Below are 19,236 nucleotides of genomic sequence, written 5' to 3'. Positions count from 1 at the left end.
ATTTTTTCTTCCCCTTTTCAGCTCCCCCCACTGCCAATACTCCCCAATATTTTTTTTTAATATGAAACAAAAGTGCGGAGAAGCATTGCCATGGCAGCAATGCTGCAGCGGGCCCTCCCATCCGTGTGCATGCGAGCTCTAAACTTTTAATATAATGGCCTGAAAAGAACAGGAAGGGGACAGCTTGAGGCAGAGAAAAAGAGTGAGGGAGAGTGCAAAAGCAATGAAAAGTGGGACAAAACCATTGGAAATGCATTCAGGCTGACATCACCACCCTTTCCCACAGTGGTCATTCACTTAGGAGGCTCCAGTGTCCATTCACTGTCTTAAAGCTAGCTTTCTAGAGCCCTGGGAGACCATCTTTCCCGGCCTGAATGCCTTTTTTGTTGTGAAACAGTGAACTGTTTCTGAAACCCTGCATAAAGGGCTGAGTAATTCACTGCAGTTGCCAGGAAGTCTGAGCCACTTGTGAGCTAACAATAGTTAACTTTATCTGCCGGCCCGAGCCCCCCTTCCAGCTGTAGGTCCTGAATTCTAATAAGGGCTTTACTCATGCCTCTGAGGTTATGGTAATATTTTATACATCTTTTTTCATTAAGACACAGTCATAGCTACTGTTGAGGCACCGGAGGCAAGTGCTGTCAGATGATGTGGGATGGGGGGGGAAAGGAGGGAAAAGAAAGAAAATAGCTTTTTACATCAGGCAGGCAGTTTGGTCATTTTATACTAGAAATATAAACTTCGTTTGGGCAAAATCATAATTTTAAAAAAAATTCACATTACCAACCCCAGAGTCAAGCAAGAGGTTATGATTGTTTTCTAGCTGTGAAACAACCTCAGCTTTCCATAATTCAGGGTTGCTGGTTTTATTTTTTGCTCTCCTTCTTCTCTGTCCCTGCACTGCAGGCATGATGGTGACAAGTGGGTGAATCATGAAGGAAATAGATGAATTTGTTTGGGTTTCCCTTTTAATCCAGATTTGGATGTTGATGCACAGAAAAATTCTTCACGGTGACAGCACAGCTGTGTATAAGCAGTGACACAAAACAGTGATTCATGCAGTGGTTCTGCAATGCCGATAATGACAGTGTGTCTTTGAGAGATGTGGATCATCAGTTTTTTTCTTTACCTTCTGAACTAGTTGCTTTCTTGAGAACTGAAAAAGATCAAGTGTAAGAGGAGTTCTAAATTGTCCCTTTGGCCTCTGGTGTTTTGAAAAAGGAAAGAAAAATTGCTTATTTCTCACTTTTAAGCAAATGATCACTCAGAGTGGAATTTATTTCAGAGCATCACTGTGACCATTCCTGTTCAAGGTGAGAGCACAGCTTGAAAAACTCTTCCATGTCTTTGGTGTCTGTGCCTGACTTGCTGTGCCTTGAGAAATAGCATTAGATATGCCTGGATGGAAATAAAAGCACGTATTTCAAAGTCCCACACAATACTTTATTAATGTTTATAAAAAGTGATGAAAGATGCGAACAGGTTTTGTAAAACTAAACCACAGAAATGTTCCCGATGCATTCCCCTATCACAGCAATAATTTTTCTATCTGTGCTCATGACACCAGCTGATGCCAGTGGGAGCTGCATGTGCTGTGGATGAGGTAACTGCAGGGTCAGTGCATAGTAAATAAGTTGCTTGGCGTTTTGGTTAAGTTCAAGTATTGAATCACTTTCATATCTTCTCTCCAAGTGACCTTTGCTGGGGGGAATACCGTGCTTTGATGGAGTGACAGATTTGAACTGGCCCTTTTACTGTCTAACAGCAATGGCTTCTGAACTCTGCTGTGGGTTTATCTTGCTGAGAATGAAAAGCTGCTTTTGGCAGGTGGAGGCTCACAAGCCATGTGTTGTGTGTGCACACAAGGAGGTGTGCATACATCCACGCCTCCCCAAAAAATCTCTTTTTCCCTTAGCCAGATGAACTGTGAGAGCAGTCAGATATCAGAATTGACAGAGCCCACAGGTAGCAGGCAGAGGGGAGAGCGGGGATGTGGGAGAGACATTTTATAGAGACTTCCATTAATAGTGAACTAACTGTAAAGTTATCAAAGCTATCCCCATGGTCCTGACTGAAAGCTCTGATCTACTGGTAGTGTGGCTTTCTCTCAGCATGGACTGCTTCTGCTCTTGAGCTGAAACATGTGAGCTGAAGCTGACTGTGTTGCGTTTTGACAACCCATTTAAATAAAATTAATCTATTTGCTAATCCTTTGTAGGGAGGGAGTATAAATTAGAGGGACTAAGACCATATGATGGAGAGAAAAGGAATCCAGCTTTCTAATTTACAGTGACCTTCAGGATTCACTATAAACCTTTCTCATCCATAAATGAACATTTCTTCTAATTCTGGAGGTAAGTTTTGAAGCATGAAAAAAATCTGTCCACTTTTTTACATGTCCAAATGCAGACCAAGCACTTTTGAAAGTCGTGACCTGTGATCTGGACTTAAAATTTGTCCCTTAATATATTAATTTGTCAGATGTGTCTGTATGATGCAATCCCTCTCCAATCATCTCCTCCATTTCAGAGCAATGTAAATACTCAAAGTAACTACATGCCTCAACCAGATCCAAAAGGATTTCATTCTCTCACTTCAGGGGCTATCTACCCACCAAAAAGTGCAATATTGAAGAAACGCCATCAAATTTGGGTGTGATAGAATGCCAGAGACAAGCCAAAATAGACCGTGAAAAATATAAAGCAACACTCCTGTATTTCAAACTGATAGGCCTGACTTCTTCTGGAAAAAGTCAGTGACCAAGAATTTTTTAAAAATTTCTTGATAATCAAGTCAAATATTTTGCACCCTGTATTGTGAAACCTCAAAACCTCAGTTGTGGGGTTACCTGGGATGGAATGTCTCTGGGCTTTTATGTTTTACTTGTGCTTTCAAGTTCCATAAATCAGTCTCTTTCATTTCAGTGCCCTACTCAACCCCTTTTGGCTCCTAATGCTTTGTCCCCTGCTTTTAGTGACTTGTTTTTTCCTATTTCTAAGCCTGGTGTCTCTTTCCTTCTCTTCTGACAGGCCTTTCTCTCACTCTCAGAGTTTTCATTATTTAGCAGGATTCTTTATTCTCTTCTGCCACCCGGACTGTGTCTCACTTGTTCTTGCTCACTCCCACTTCAAAGGCTTCTTTGTCTCCAAACCTCTCCTGTTGGACCTGGCTTTCTGTTTTATTAGAAAGTTCTGACTCAGAAAGCCTCATCATGCTGTGAAGTACCATCTTAGCTCCTGGTAATGGTGTTCTATAGCTCCAGAAGTGCTCAGGGTTACCTTGGAATCCAGAACTCTGGGGAGAACAAATAGCTAGCAGCTCACTCGGAGCTCTGATTTTCTGACAGCCTCTGTCCTGGGAGCAGAGATGTTCAGGTTTGCCTTTCCACGAGACTCCTGTGTGACAAGATCCAACAGCTCTGCACCCATCTGTGGCTTGGGGACAGAATGGAACCCCAGAAGTTGAGCTGAAAGAAAAGACTAACCTTTCTGGCACTGCTGTTCCATCAGACCTCAATGGCTCAAAGGCTTTTCTACATCTGGCTTAAGAGAAATCAACTCTAAGCCAGAAATATCAGGGGAACCTTAGCTATAGTACTTGATACTGGTAGCCACAACATTCCTCCTCACTCTCCTCCTCGTACAAGGGCCAAGGAAAAGCAAGTGTCATGAAAGCTATAAGATAGTTTTATATATGAATAAAGGAGTGTTTCACTCTGTGACAGTTCTTAGTTAGAACTGCTCTTACAAGGAAAATTGAGGCAGGAAAGGCTTTTCCTCTTTTTATATCTTTAGAGAGTAAATATTCTAAAATAAAACTGTGCAAGAGACAGTAAAGCCAGTGAAAGTCTCTGTTATATCCAGCATTAGCATACCAAAGTCAACGGCATGAACCCAGCATGTGGAGTTTGCCTGTTCATTAGCTGAATTGCTCTATTTTGATGGTGCACTGGTTTAGCACTGATGTAACACCTTCACAGTCAAACACTGTGAGCCTGGTTTGAAAGACTGTAAGCGTTTCCTTCAGGTGGCCAGGCAAGCAAAGCGAAATGAAAGCTGCTGGTGGGTGACAGGAATAAAAATACAGGATAAGAGAGTGTGATATTTCTCAGAGCCACTCTGGGAACTCTGCAGGAATCCTAAAGAACACATCCAAGCTGAAAGGAGAGAGGAAGAATTTTTGGCGAGAGGTGATGCAAACAATTACTGTGCAAGAACCAAGAGCAGGCCTGCCTCTTGGGGTTTTTTTTTGGTTTTTTTAATGGCTCAGGGAATAGGTTTGGTAACCCTGTTTTCTAATTTTTAATGCTCTGTCTATCTAACACAACCAGAAGACTTGATGGAAAATGCCACTTAAGAATTGAGCCATTGGTCCTTCATTCAGAAATTTGATGTTTGTCCAGCTACTCTCTCAATTCATTTTTGCTGGTGAAGTTTAATTTCAAACTCATGTGTGTCTTTCGTTTCTGAAGCAGGAAATATTAATCACTAAATCTGATTGGTCTCACTGCTGCTTACCCCAGGGCAGCTTTTTTAGCTTATGAAAACTAGTGTCAGTTGACATTGTCATACACATGGCTTGATAACTAAGAGCTGAAGATAGGCTATTTCCATTTTAACTAGACAATAAAGCAGAGAAGCTGATAAACGTTGAGATAGGGCAGATTTCAGCAAGGAGGTTTTATAAAATGAAGTTTGTCATTGGCCTCATAACCACCCTATCACTGGAAATGGAGCTGCCTATGCTTATCCTTTTAATGTTTTTATTAAGAGATGTCACCAAATGCAGGAGAAGACTGTTCAGCCATCTGAGACAATTAAGGGGGAAAAGGCTTATTGTTATATAAATGTCCTTTCCTCCCACTTTTGCAGAGCTGCTCTTGATCCTTTCAAAGCAGTCTCCCTTCGAGAAAAGAGGATGCTGTTAGCTGGAATCATACAAAGAAGCAATTACAACAGTTAGTCTTTTATGTTAATATTTTAGTCCATTAATGCTATTATTACTTATCTAGCACAAACTGAATGCTAGAGGCTTTTCAGATAGCAAACTTATAGCGCACGGGTGACCTATGCAAGAGGATGTTTTGAGCTGGCATCTGAATTAGGTGTTGGCATGTACCTGAGGAGATGGGCACTTGCCTCGTAGCTCTGCAGCAGGGGGTAAGCCAGGCTAAACAAGCTTTTTCAAGTTGCTCCGCTCTCAGCTTTGAGGTACAAGGCCTGATCTCTTCTCGGTGTGTTACTTTTTGCTGGTAAAAGAGATGCTACTGTGCTTTGTCTCTGTGTCTTTAGATTTCAGAAGGTGTCACGAAACGTAACTTCCTGTGTAGATAAGGACTACTTAGCATACTGGGACATGCTCTCATTAAAGGCCTTCCTGCACTGCTACTGCATGATACCTCAATAAATGCATTTCTTTCTCTGCCAGAACACTTTTTCATTTTCTGTACTCAGTTCCACAAACAAGCACTGAAATTTAACCTGTATTTTTAATGAGTTTGCTCCATACCTCCATTTAATTTTATTTATTTGTTTATTTATTTATTTATATTTGAAGGATGAATATTTTAAACTAAACAGAAATGGAAAGGGGCCTGCCAAGTAAAGGGCTTACAATGCTTAGAATGAAGTTTATTGTAATTTTGTCCATTTTTCCCTCTCATGCGCTTCCTTGAAGAGAAGTTTGAATGGAAAATCAGGCAGAGTTGATTCTTGATTTCTCTGGTTACCACTGTAGAGGAAAATTCATTACACCTAATTGCCTAAGCAATTGCCTAAGCAGGTAATACCTTCAGCTCTCAATAGATAGAATTTTCTAAGCTGATGTACTCACCTGTCCTCAAACAAAATCTCTGAGAACTGGAGATGAATGGTTGACCTGGTCCAGAGGCTCTTCACCATTTTGCATGGGAGGACTGAGGTTAAGCGCCTCCACAGGGTTATTGCCACACATTCACACTTCAGAGACTTCCCTTCAACAGAAGCAGCAGGTTAAAAACAGGGCAGAAAGGAAGAAGTAGCTGTGTTTCTTCTGAGCCTTCCCACCTGCTCCAGGAATTGCACATGCCAAAACAGAGCTCACACAGCAGAAGCAACAGGAGTGGACTCAGGACATCAGGATCAGGGCTGGTCCTGATGAACTGGAAAGAGGTTTTCCAAGTGCCCTGGGGCATCCTGTGGCTTCACAGACAGAAAAATGCTAAACAGGGATGTGTTCAATTTTGAGTTTAACAAAGCCCTTTCCAAAGTTGAATCCCTGCATGACACTGTGCTGTAAACTCTGACATTAAAGACCGTGAGACTCAAGGTTCTATGTAGGGGCAACTCTGGGCAGCCATCTCTCACTCCTAAGCCAGTCCCCTTGGGAATAGTTGCTTCCATATTGGGGAACACGGGTTGGGTGGTCAGTGGCCCTGACCACACCACCTTTATACAGATCTAGGAGATACAGACATATAAACATAGTGCCTGTGCTTAAACTGAACATCTCTGAAGTCCTTGGGCATATAGTGCAATTCAGGGTTTGGTTTAGCTCAAACAAAAAAGCAAACAAACAAAAAGAACATGTTTGGTTTGGAACACCTGCCTGTGGCTGAACCATATCACAGTTTTGGCCCTGTGTCGCTGACTGCAAACTAATCTTCCTTTATATGCAGGTTGATGCCTGCCTGTGTGTACACACAGACAAATGCAGAGAAGCCTCGGGGGAAGGCGAGCAGTCAAGTGGGGAATTCTGCATGTTGGGAGCCCACACAGAGCCCAGCTGATGAATAAATAAAGGAGTGCTGGCTTCTGACTGAGCCAATTTCTTAACCTTTGAGATCATTAACGACTTCTCTCTTCCACTGGAAAAAAAAAAAATAAATAAAAAAAGAAAGCCAGCAGTTCCTGTATTTTTCTGAGACACAAGCAAAGCATTTAGCACCACAAATAAGCTCATAATTTGACAGGCAAAATGCCCGGAAAAGTGAAAGCAGATTTCTCCCTCCAGGTCCCTGAATATCATAGTGATCCTTTACTTGGTTTTCAAATGATGTTTCCTTTTTGTTTAATCACAGGTTTGGGTCAAACCACTCCAAAACACCATGCCTTGCCCATGTGCATTTTCTTAACCTTAAGTATGTTCACAGTTTCCTGCTTTGCCAGCAAAAACAGACACCACACAGAAATGCCTACACATGTCCAGAACTGTTGCTGAGTAGCTCTCATTTTTAATTTACCTACCATCCATCCATGGATTTTTTTCCCTTACGTGCAAATCCAGCATTCACAGAGTTGGCATAACAAGTATCCAAGAAGCTGTATTTGCTGTGAAACTCAGCAAAAGGAATTAGTTACAGTATGTGAACAATAACTTTATAAAGAGCTGAGGCTGATAAAGGCCATGACCAGGTAGAATGTTCAAGCCTCTAGAAAATGAAGTAATGCTGTGTCTTTCCCAAGAGACTTCCAGCCAAGGAACACAGTGTATTCTCACACGGGCTGAGGAAGCAGGTGGCACCCCAGGATAGGGTCTGGCTGCCTCAGTTTCCTTGTTGGAGATAAGCCTTTGGGAGCTCTCTTGAAAGAGATCTAGGAGGATTATTGTACATCCCCAGCCTTTCTGAAGGACCAGACTTCCCTGTCACATCCAGTCCTGGATAAAAATGATGCTTCAGCACACTGGGTTTCCAAGGGCTCATCTAGGCTCATCAAGGGATCATCTAGGGAGGTGGTTCAGGACAGACAGTAATGGGGCATGGGGCTTTGCTGCCTTGCTGTGTGCCTGCTGCTGCATCAGAGAAAAATGATAGTTGTGTTTACCTTGAGTTACAGTAAGTGAAATTCTGACTGAGTATGGAGAAAAAAAGAGCAATGTGAGAGTGGTACAGCATTGAAGCAAGTGCCCACCAAGGCTGCGCACCTTCCTTTCTTGGACAGACAAAACTCAACTGGACAGGCCTCAGCAGCCTGCTTTAAGTTTAAATTTAGCCATGCTTGAATGGGGTTTGGACTGGAGACCTACAAGGCCCATTCAACCTAAACTCTGCCATCATGCTATGAGAGAGAAGGACCAGATGAACCTCCCCTTTCCATGTCTCCCCTTCCCTCCCATCTGCTCTCCCTCCCCCTTGCCTATACATCTTTTGGATTAGCATTTGACTACTTTTCTGTTATAAAGGAAAGTTTTGAAGGTAGCTCACCACTCCACATACACACCTGATTTTGAGGAGAAACCCACATCCCAGTGGCAATTTTATGCATAGTTTTCAATATTAAATGACTTACTGAAGATTATGCAGTACACAGGCAGCAGAACGTGACTCTGGCCTGGTAGTCTGAGCACTGACAGTTTGTAGCCAGATTCACACCTCTTTCTGCCCCTCTGAGGAAAGGAGAAGGACATTTCTCTGGGAAGCCTCTGTGAAGTGCCTGGCACCATGGTGAAATGCCAGTTGTGATTATCCTGTGTAAACCACCGAAAATCCATGTGTAAAGGGGCAAAAAGTTAACCTTAAAAGTAACCCCTACCAATCACATTAAAGGGAGAAAAATATTTAATTTTGTTTAATAGTCATCAGGGGAGGAACAGACTTCAGTCTTTCCAATTAATGTTTAATAAAAACTTTATCAATTTTCTTAAGTAAAAGTTTTAATGTTTCACTTACACCTACTTCTTGGATTCCAGATGAACTCGTCTTCTTTGTTATCAGATTTTGCATCTGCTTCTGGGATCTCTTTTCATTTAATTTTTTTTTTTTTAGCTGCTTTTTGTCCTCTTCTTCCTCTTTTTGCCAGTAGGTTCTAGAGAAGTTTTCAGGCTGCAGGACAGCTGGTTGAGTTGCGAGTAGACGTGGAGCTGCTTCCCCTGCAGCCCTTGGGAGCCCCCCGAGCTGCTCACACTCGGCGCAGAGCAGTACCCAGCAGCGCCGTGCCATAATTCATTCATTAATTAATCGCGTCCTAATGAGATGCATGGCTGAGGTGACTGCTGCAGGAGTGCTCTAGGGAGTAAATACAAAGCCAAGCCCTGCTGCCATGTGGGCACAGCCTCACGGATGGCTTGTGTGTCCCGGCTGGTGGCAAGCACATCCCAAAGGGCAGAGCAGGAGCAGCAGCGGGGCAGCCCGGAGCTGGTCCTGCTTCCCCAAAAACAATTTCTTGAAATGAAGGATAAGCCCCTCACGATGGGACACCAGGGATAGGGAGAGGTGGAAAGGGATATTTCATTTTGATCAGTGTTAATTCTTGTATTTCAGATGAATTTGTAAGCATCTTCTTCCCACTCTGGATTTTCACTTTTTGCCCTTCCTTGAAGCTGTGAATTTTCCTGAATTGTGCAAAACACAGGTCCTTACTCAGGTTTTCAGGTCAGCAAGAAATCTGTGATCGTCTAAGATGAAATCGCTGTGACTTTTCCCAGAATTAGTTTGTGATATGCCACATTCAGGGAATGCATCGCCTGCACCTTCGAAGCTGAAAGATGAAGTCGAGGGAATATTCTGAATTTGCCTGCATGTTACAGTGGCTTATTTGGCCAGAAGATTGTTATATGGGAAATCAAAAATTATTTCTGAAGTTGATTGTATTATTCTGTCACATAGGGGAAACTACAGGCATACTTCTCTTTCACAAGATTTGATTAATTCCTGTTGGTTTAATCACTGCTGGGATGTGCGTCAGGTGGGGATAGAGTGGGACAGGGAAGAGAGAGGACCCAATAGCAGGCAACTATTTATGATTATCTCTAATCATAAATTTTCCTCACTGGAAGTCACTAAAAGGCCTTGGCTACAGGATGATGTTCTTACACTTATTTTTTTCTGCTGTAAACAACAAAACATTTTATGTACAGAGTAGGGAATATGGATTGTCATGTCAGGACTCCAGATTACTTCACTCCTCACGGTAAAGTGCTGCAAGTCTGGATTTGAGAGGTAGCTGGTATCATGCTGCAGGGTCATGATACAGCAAACAAATCTCTGCGGAAATGGAGACACCTTCCCTGCGACAGGAGTGCCACTGCCTACACAGCTATTGGCAGTTTGCAAAGCATGTGCAATCGGTCATGGGGATAAAGGACAGAAATATTTCTAGATGCAGTGCTTTCTTGCTAATTTCAGGATTGTCCTACAAAGTAATATGACCAGCCCCACCAGTTCAGCCCTTGCATGTTCCCTTCTCCCTGAGAAGTTGCCTTTCTTCAAAAAAGAACAGTATCTGTCAAGGACTACTAATCCCTATTGCTTGCTCTCAGGGGGTCCTTTCATGTGGCAAGAAAAGGCCACAGCTTAGCTGAGTGAAAGTGGACTGATGTTCTCATTTTTTTCTTCTACTTTCCTTTTGTTTTACAATCTATTTAGGATTAGAAATGTACTTAGCAGATGTAATTCTCCTGAAATGGAGTTTCAATCAAAAAAAACCCAAAAATGGCCTGACAAGAAACAATCTTAAAAAGTTTGAAACTTCTTGTTTCAGCAGTCTTTAATGGAATAGCACTTAAAAAAATAGCCCATGAAATTTCTTTGTTTTGACATTTACCAAATGAAACTTTTGGACCTTTTGTGTCCAAATGGCATTTTTCATTTCAAAAGGGACCTAAACAAGAAGGAAACAAAGTTTAACAAGAGAACTAAACACCTGGAGAATGAAGCAAACATTTCATTTTGGGTTGAATAGTTTAGTCTGAATTACTCCATCAAGAAACTCAAAATAATTTACTATAATCAGAATGGCATTTTCCTGATTTGTCAATAGAACAAAAATAATAAAACAGTCTCTTATACACCTCAGCTTTGACTAAGGACAAAATAAACATTTTTTAATTTGATTTGCAGCTGCAGCAGGACATGGCAACATAGCAAAAGAGCTGCCTAAGATGTTTCTAATTTCTGTGGTGAGTGGGAGCAGATCAGATGCAAAAACACAACAGCTTACCCTGCCCCACAGCTTTTGGTGATGTGAGAACTATAGCTGCAGATAGTAAAGCAACATTAAAAAAAAATTAGCTTACAACTAAATTTCTGAGCCAAGAGGCACTACCTATAGCCACCAAATCTTTTCAGCTGTTGTCTTCTTCTAGCAAAACACATCCGTAAGAACTATAATTTTGTTGCTGAAGCCCTGCATTACTGACCTGGTCGCCTCAGCTTCCTTGGAGCTCTTTTACCACATGCTCCTCAGTGCTGTGGCTGCTGCCCATGTGCAACGAGCCTGGGGGCTAAAAATACCCATTATAAATGCTACGGCATAGCAGCAGCATTTCTTTCTCTGTATGAAATCCCTCCATGTGGATTGTGTTACCATCCCACCTCAGCTAGCACATGCCGTCTGGGATTAACTGGCCCATGAAACGCGGGCCTGGCGAGGACCAGTGCAAACCCAATTCTGCCCACACTCCAGAGCTCCCCTTGAGGGCATTTGGGAGGCTCAAATGTGCTCTTCTCCAGTGCCTTGTCTAGGGACTGTTCCTCAGAGGGGCTGGAATCTGTTTTACTTCCCCTATTCTGGTATGGTCCAGACTGGGCAAGCGGTGGACATCATTGTCCCCCTCTCTAGTCCCCATAGCGACTTCCCCTTCAGGCTCCCTGGCATTTGAGTTCTGTTGTAGTTTTCCCGTTTAGTGCTGCCACACAAACTTCCATATGAAGTATTTTCTCCTCTTTGGAAGCCTTTCACATCTTTGAAGGGATGGGAAGGGCATTTGGTGTGGCAGAAGTATGCAGACAGAGGAGGGGACAAGTATGTAAGAAACTTAACTCTGTGTAGGTTGTCTCATCCAGACACTTTGTCACTCCAGACACTTTGTCACACTTTGTCACTCCTTACCCTGTAAATCTAGTGTAGTCTTACCAGCATGAGTAGAGGTTTCTTTTATGTCTGTGCATGAGGTCAACATCTGTAATGTAATCTGTCCTTGCCATTGTATGTATGTGTATGTATAAAAGCAGCCACATAGATGCTTATAAACTAATGAAGTTCAGCAACTCTGTGAAATTTGGAACATACATGTCACTGTAGTAGCTTGAAAAAAAAAAAAAAAAAAAAAAGTGATGCAAGGCTCAGCCCTTTCAGGCTACCCCTCGTTGTTGCAACAGTTTCTGCAAGCAGGGTGGCAGGAGGGACTGGGTGACAAGAAGTTCGTGATGAGGTTTGGGGCCCTTCAGCCTTGGCTCTCTGGTTGAGGTGTCCAGCAGTGCCTGCAGCTTTCTTCCATCAATAAGAGTTTTTTATTTGTGTTATTTCTTCTGGACAGAGACCCCTCACAAACTGTCAGACCCTTTGTTCTGAGCTGAGGATCCCTTAGAAAAAACTTTGTGAATAGAGTATAGGAAAGATGGCATTTCTTTCTTTTTTGCAGTTAAGGGCCAAGGTAAACTGGCACCAAGGGCACAGCTTCACTTCCCCTGCCCTGTGCAGCGAGGGCTTTGGGATCCTGGGTATATTTGCAGCATGTTTCACGGACACTGTCACTGGGTGTATAAAAGAGCAGTTTATTACAGCAAAAGCTCTGCTGATAGCATGGTGCCCGCAGTGAACTCACAAGGATGGCTGGATTATTAAGGGATGTAAAAAGAGCCTTTTAGAAGTGTCACTCCTACACACTAGGGTACAGCAGGAGGTGCACAGCGGCGGTCTGTGTGTCTCTCACAGCAGGGACTGTTGGCACAATGGCGTCTGTTTTTGCTGCCTGTTCAGTATTATTTGTTTTATGTTGATACTGTCAATGCACTTAAAGAGATTATATATTTTTTCCCATGGCATAAACAGAATGACTTGCATTTTGCAAGGAGAGTAATGGTAATGAGAACTCAGGCTTCAAGGGGAAATGATAGTAAGGTTGACAGCAAGGAGAAATAAATCTTAAATTCGACTTAGTCTGAGCTGACTGTGATTTCCTTAAATAAATTAATAAAGCCAAGTCCCCATTTCTTACCTTATGAGGATGGGGAGAAAAGGGAATCAGCTGTGACCTTGTAGCAGGCAGTGTTTTTAGTAGGTGATCTCTTACCATCAGCTCGAACCAAGCTTCAAGCAAGACATGAGCTTGGTAGTTCTCCTCAGGCCGATGTCAAACCTTTGCCCTCCCCCTTCCATCTACTACCTTGCAACAGCGCAGAGCTAGACATGATTACAGAGACAGAGGATGATGTAAGGACTCTTCTGAAGCCAGCTGGGCTTAACAGGTCACTTCAGAAACATCTCTGGCCCTTCTCCCCTGCACACTGTCACCCCTCCCAGCCCTTGCTGAAGTGTGTAGCCACGAGCCAGACTGAAATGGGGAGGGGGAGTCATGCTATTAATAACTCTGAATCACTGCTCCCTGGAAGATGCTGAGCATTTGTTTATCCTTTGTTCCCAGGGGACAACATACTTTATGTTACAGCCATTTGTTGGTTTGGTTTTATTCCCCACCCAAATACAGAACAGTGGCAGCTGAGCCGCTGTATGAGAATAGCATTAAAATGTGTAATGCACCATAAATAAACAGAAAAAGACAGCCAGGAAGCTGTGGTAATCACTGCTTTGATGTAGCATGAATTATGATGTGTGTATATATGTGAGCGAGTGTGCGGGGGCGGGGTTTCAGGGTTTCGTGTTTCTGGCTGTGCTTGTTTTGACTCGGCTGCTGCTGCTCTGGGAAGAGAGCGAACCCAGCCTGTCATTTACCTGTCTCCACCTTCGCACTGACAGCTGTGCATGTCCCTTGACTCAGAGGAAATGGATCTCATCGTCCACTGCCCGTTCCCTTGGAATCCCTCCCTCCACCTCCTCGCTGTCCCCTTTGCCCCGGTAGCAGGGCAGGAGGGGTGATCCTGGCTGCCTCCCAGGACCGGGTCACTCCTCCTGCAGAACAGAGAGGGTCCTCTTACATCCTGGGCTTCAACATCACCTTCCAAGAGTAGCTGATTTATGTTTCTTGGGTCTACATTAGGCTGTTGTGGTTTTTTTTGTTTGTTTTTTTTTTTTGTTTTTTGTTTTTTGTTTTTTGTTTTTTGCTTGCTAATTTCCTGCTGCTGCTGGGATAGTGAAAAAGGCAATGATTGTGTTAACACGGACAGGTGAGGTTATTAACAGCTCAGTGTCATGTTTCCCTCAAGATACCGAAATTAAAAAGGTGGCTGTTGCAGCCTAGTGCTTTGAGATCAGTAAGATACACACAGTAGGTGGAAAGAGAGGAAAGCCAGCAGAAAAAAAATGTAGCACGGGTGTCTCCTTGTTGATTATCTCCTATCAGCTTCCCAGGGACTCCTTTAGCTGGCACAGCAAGCCACTTGTTTGGAATTATCTCCTGCCCATCCCTGCAGCTGCAAGACAACTTATTAAAATAGCCTAGCTTTCTTTTTGTGCTCTTTGCATTAATTTTTTTACCTGGAGCCAATAGCCTCCCTCTGAAAAACTTGTTTGGTCTGAATAGCCACAAATGAGCCTAACAGTGCTTAAGTGCTGCTCGGGTTCAATGAATTCTCTGACCTTATGATAATTTAGGTGTCACAGGGCACCAATAAATGCCAAAAACTGCCTGCCAGTCTGTAACCAGCTGCATAACCACGGCGGAGCGCCGCGCTGCGAGGCCAGCCTGCGAGGCCAATTAGCGGGGCTGGAGCAGCCGGGCCGGCTCCCGGGCCGGCTCCCGGGCCGGCTCCCAACTCCGCTCCCGGCCCGGCTCCCGGCCCCGCTCCCGGCCCGGCTCCCGGCCCCGCTCCCGGCCTGGCTCCCAACTCCGCTCCCGGCCCTGCTCCCGGCCCCGCTCACTGCCCCGCTCCCGGCCCGGCTCCCGGCCCGGCTCCCGGCCCCGCTGCCGGCCCGGCTCCCGGCCCCGCTCCCAAACTCTGCTCCCGGCCCCGCTGCCGGCCCCGCTGCCGGCCCGGCTCCCGGCCCCGCTCCCAAACTCCGCTCCCGGCCCCGCTCCCGGCCCCGCTCCCGGCCCGGCTCCCGGCCCCGCTCCCGGCCCCGCTCCCAACCCCGCTCCCGGCCCCGCTCCCGTCCGCGCCCTCTGGCGGCACCGTCCCGCCCTCCTGGAGCCGCTCCGGCCTCACAGCACCCGCCCGAAGCTTCGCTCTGCTCAGGCAAGCAGCGCCATTTCCTAGCTGGGGTGAGGCAGGGCCTTGACTCTGCTGAAACGCAGCTGTCTCGAGCAGGGAAATGGTTTAAGAAGCCAGAAAACTGGGAGCGCTCAAATACCTAAAAATTTTTCAGCCGAGTCAGTCAAGTCTGACAGGCTGAGATAGTCCTAATTAACTGCTGAGCATGGGCAGAGATTTCCCGCAGCGGTGATATACTGACGCAACCAAAGACCGTGCAGAAACTATCTGAGTGAAGGAGTGTTTTTTAGCTAGACAGTTTCAATGGGAATTTGGTGTCTGCGTATCCCCGAGCATCCGGAGGTGTATTTTTCTCACTGTTGTCACTTAGTACAGTTACACTTTATTTTATTATCATTTTAGTGAAGAGGGAAGGCTGTACATTGAAGTCTTTCTACATATACGGACTGCAATACATAAAAGGAGGAGGGAGCCCTGCAATTTTTCTCTGAGGAATAAAGGTGCACCTTGGTGGAGCTGAGTTAATGCTGTAACTAATCTCTCCCTGCCTCAGCAAGGAGCTGAGGGATGTGCTTAACTTTATTTACAAACTTTAAGAAGTTTGTGAAACAGATGAAGCCTTGTTGCTGTGTGGCATAGCTGCACACTAATGGATGCATTAAAAAATGCTGTCACAGCGCACCTATATTGCCACACATGGTAATTAGTCAAATTGCAAGACAATTATCATTCCAATGCTGAGATTGCTGACTTGCACTTGCTTCACAAATGCTGGAAACACCTTCCTTATTCAGAACTAGCAGGCCTAATACTGCGTTATGTTGTAGCTCCATTGCCCTCCAGCAACACAAAAGGCCTGAAGAGGCTAGAAATAGCCTCTGGAGAGCAATCTCTGACATAAGATGTTCATCCCAGCCCATCTGTTGGCATACCACAGCTCCTCAACACTAGCTCACTCCAACTGTCTCACAAACCTCTGCCTGGGGCCCTTGTTGGAAAGGGGCCATGTGTTTGACACGTACAAGCAGAGAGCACTGCCTAGCAGCAGCTCAAAAGCAGCTTATGGTCCTAGGGGCTAAATTAAACTCAGTTCAGGAGACAATAGTAATTCGTGAAGTGCCCCTTCCCTCACTGCTATCCGCCAAATAGCATCTCCTCCTCCCCTTCTGTTCACTGGCTGTCCCCCAGGAGATTCTTGCTAGCCCTTTCTCCTGCAGAGAGGCTGAGTTGGAGCAGGGGGATGGTGCAGGACTAGACAAGGAACCAGTGATGGTATACTTTGGAAATGGTGGTAAGCAGGGGAGGGAAGGGAAAAGCAGGCTGTGTCTCCTTCATCTCAGTGAGCATCTCCATGCACAAAGTGGCAGGATGAATCCTAGGAAGCCCATGGCGAGCCAGCCCCTGTTTCTGGAGACAGCACAGTAAACTGGAACGTCTCTGTCTCCATTGCAATCTGTCAGCTCACAGTGAATGGGCAGAGGGTTTTGGGCTTCTTGTGTTTCAGAGCCACCTGCTACTCCCTGCCTTTTGCTCAGGACAGAAATACTTTCCTGTCTGGTCTTTCAGATTGCCTGTGGCTCTGACCTCCAGTGGGAATGGAGCTGTTGGTTCTCTCCCACCATGGGGCAGTGAAGGCCCTGGGCTTTCCAACGCCATCGCTGAAGGGCAGAGCAGAGGGTGGCCCCACTGCCCACCTGCCAAGCAGCCACAGTTCAGACACTGGGTGCCCACCTCTCCTCCTTCGTTTCAGTGCCGCTCTCAGCATAAATCCTATTTCTGTTATGCACAACATTTTCAAAACAAAAATTATATAAGCATGAGAAATAGCCACTGCCCTTGACTTGAGATTGGTTTTCACTTGTTGTAAAGATAGGACTTGATAAACTAACAATACAAAATAGCTTCTCCTAAGTCATATCTCTTTTTTTATTATCTTTAGAGGCTCAAACCACCCAAGAAGAACATGAGGGTTTTTAATTCTCTTTCTTGATCAGAGGAAAAGATGAACATAAGGGGATTCTGCAGTGCTAGAGTTATTTGACAATGCAAGCCTGATATAAAAAATTATTCTGCTGCTTTCTCTAAGTATGTAAAGCATATGTAAAGCAGCCCAAATGTCAGTATATTCAGAATTCTTAGAGTTTTTAATTTCTTTTGCATTGCAGAAGAAAAATACTTTTTTTAATGAAAAATTATTGACACTTCTGTTCTCACCAGCTGAAATTAATGGAAGGTTTGTCATTGTCTTAAGTGAAGTGAGAATCACACCACTGCAATCCTGTTTAGTGTCATAAAGTTGTCAAGCTGCCAGTTTCCTGTTGGCATGTTAATGGCTTTTTTATGATATTTAAAGCAGATAAATTATTTGTATAGTGATTTATTCTATTTTGCAATTAATTGCAGTCATTGAAATATGTTTTATCTTATACTGGGGTTTTATTTTATATGGTGAGGCCATTATATTTCCATTTTTTGTGGTATTTGAGAGCTTTATATTTGCCCAAAAGATTTAAGTATGGAAGTTAATGACTGGATGCAAATTCAGTGTTCTGCTTTCAGACAGTTTATGACATTCAGTCAGTGTCTTTGCTGAGGAGAGGTTTACATTTTAAGGCTTTTTTTTTTTTTTAATCTTCTGACATATTATTGCTAGGATTTCAGATAAATCAAATATTTTTACACTTGACTTTTTTGTTCTTATTTGCTGTTGTTTTTTTTCCCATTTTTGAGGACTAACAAGAATGAAATGTGTATATAAAACAATGGTACATCATAAAACACATCACATTTGCTTGAAGATACTGCTAGCATGAAAATATTAGTAGTTATAATTCCATCTCCAAAAGAAATTACTATGTTTCTCTGCATTCAACCGGCTGTTCATTAAATGGAAAGATACATTTTCTAAATTGTCTAAATTTTAGGGTCACGTATCTCCTTGTAATGGCTCAGTCTTTGAAGGAGCATTCTTCCAGTGGTTAAACTAGCTCTCAGAATAAAGTCTTTTCTATTGTTTATGTGCATGTAGATGAAATTTGTATTCACAGAGAGAGCTAAACCAAGGCTTATATTCTTTTTCCCCTGAAGATCTACTCTCCCACCTTTTAGATGCTTGTGCTTTTGAGGTGTGGAAGCGCATGTGAATCACAGCAATTGAAAAGCAGCCAAAATTTCAGATTTCTGGTATTTCTGTCCTTCATATTCTACAGTATTCATTGGGCTCCTGAGCTTGACAGAAGCTTAGCCATTCATACTGTGAATACCCAATCTAGGGAAGCTAGAAAGCATGACAAATAAGATGTGCTACCCCTTGAATAACTGTTTATAATGTATGGAGGGGAATAGAGCATTACATTGTGGGGGAGCTTTACCAGAGTTCCCAGGGGATGAAGTGACTGACCTTAGACTTACTCAGTACCACTGGCATTACAATCCTATTCAAAGGCTCCACTGGGCAAAGAGCTGGGCCTCTACCTAATCAAAGGTGGCCCACCTGGTACAACTGAGAACACTTATCCTGGATGCAGGTGACACAAGTGCAAAAGTACTTCTAGTTCTGGCTGTCAATAGCCTGTCTATAGTCACTCTAGTGTCTGGGTTTTATTTCCTTAAGCAACATAGGAGTTTTTGTCATATTTTTATAATAAATATTATTGAATGAAAATTTACCCCCAAAAGTAAGATTAGAATTAATTCAGGAATGCTCTTTTATTTAGTAGTTTTTAAATGAACACATAAATTAATAGACAAGCTTGTTAACAACTCTGAAATAAAATTAATTTGTTGATGTAAATTGTTCCTCAGCAGGAATTTCAGGTCTGCAGAATAGCTGCAGATTTAGTTGCTGACAGTCACTGTGCCTTAAATAAGTAATATACACAAATTCCATGAAACAACTTATAGATGTTTTGATTTACTGTTAATATTTTCTATTATTCTGATGGTAACATTTGCTCTTCTTTCATAAACCAACTTCTCCTAGACACCTGACTCCTGGGAAAAATGGAAAGGAAAACAGAAAAATGAAATCAGTCTAAAGCACCCACTCATCAGCCCTGTATCATAGGGTTAAAATTCAGAGATGATAATAAACTTTGCTTAAAAAAACCCACTAAGTTTAAGCATGTGACAGCAGCAACTGATGTTTGAATGTTGTAGCAAATGGATGATCTCTGAGTTATAGAAATTAAAGGTCAGTCATTCAAAAACCA

The 19,236-nt window shown here is 43.5% G+C and overlaps 1 long non-coding RNA gene across 1 annotated transcript; it reads right to left on the bottom strand.

Annotated features, from left to right (window-relative positions):
• Window positions 1–1,421: 1,421 nt before the first annotated feature.
• Window positions 1,422–15,294, bottom strand: LOC147654932 (uncharacterized). The gene is made up of 6 exons (XR_015283455.1): window positions 15,165–15,294; window positions 13,650–13,826; window positions 11,116–11,199; window positions 8,648–9,455; window positions 5,833–8,445; window positions 1,422–5,321 (listed from the first exon to the last, which is right to left on the bottom strand). It is a non-coding gene; the product is annotated as an uncharacterized LOC147654932 (long non-coding RNA).
• Between the last annotated feature and the right edge of the window lie 3,942 nt (window positions 15,295–19,236).

Source organism: Cyanistes caeruleus, chromosome 2, assembly GCF_971803275.1.
Source record: "Cyanistes caeruleus chromosome 2, bCyaCae1.hap1.1, whole genome shotgun sequence".
Lineage (NCBI taxonomy): Eukaryota > Metazoa > Chordata > Aves > Passeriformes > Paridae > Cyanistes > Cyanistes caeruleus.
Note: the sequence above shows the minus strand (reverse complement) of the source record. Positions and strands in the feature narration are given on the sequence as shown.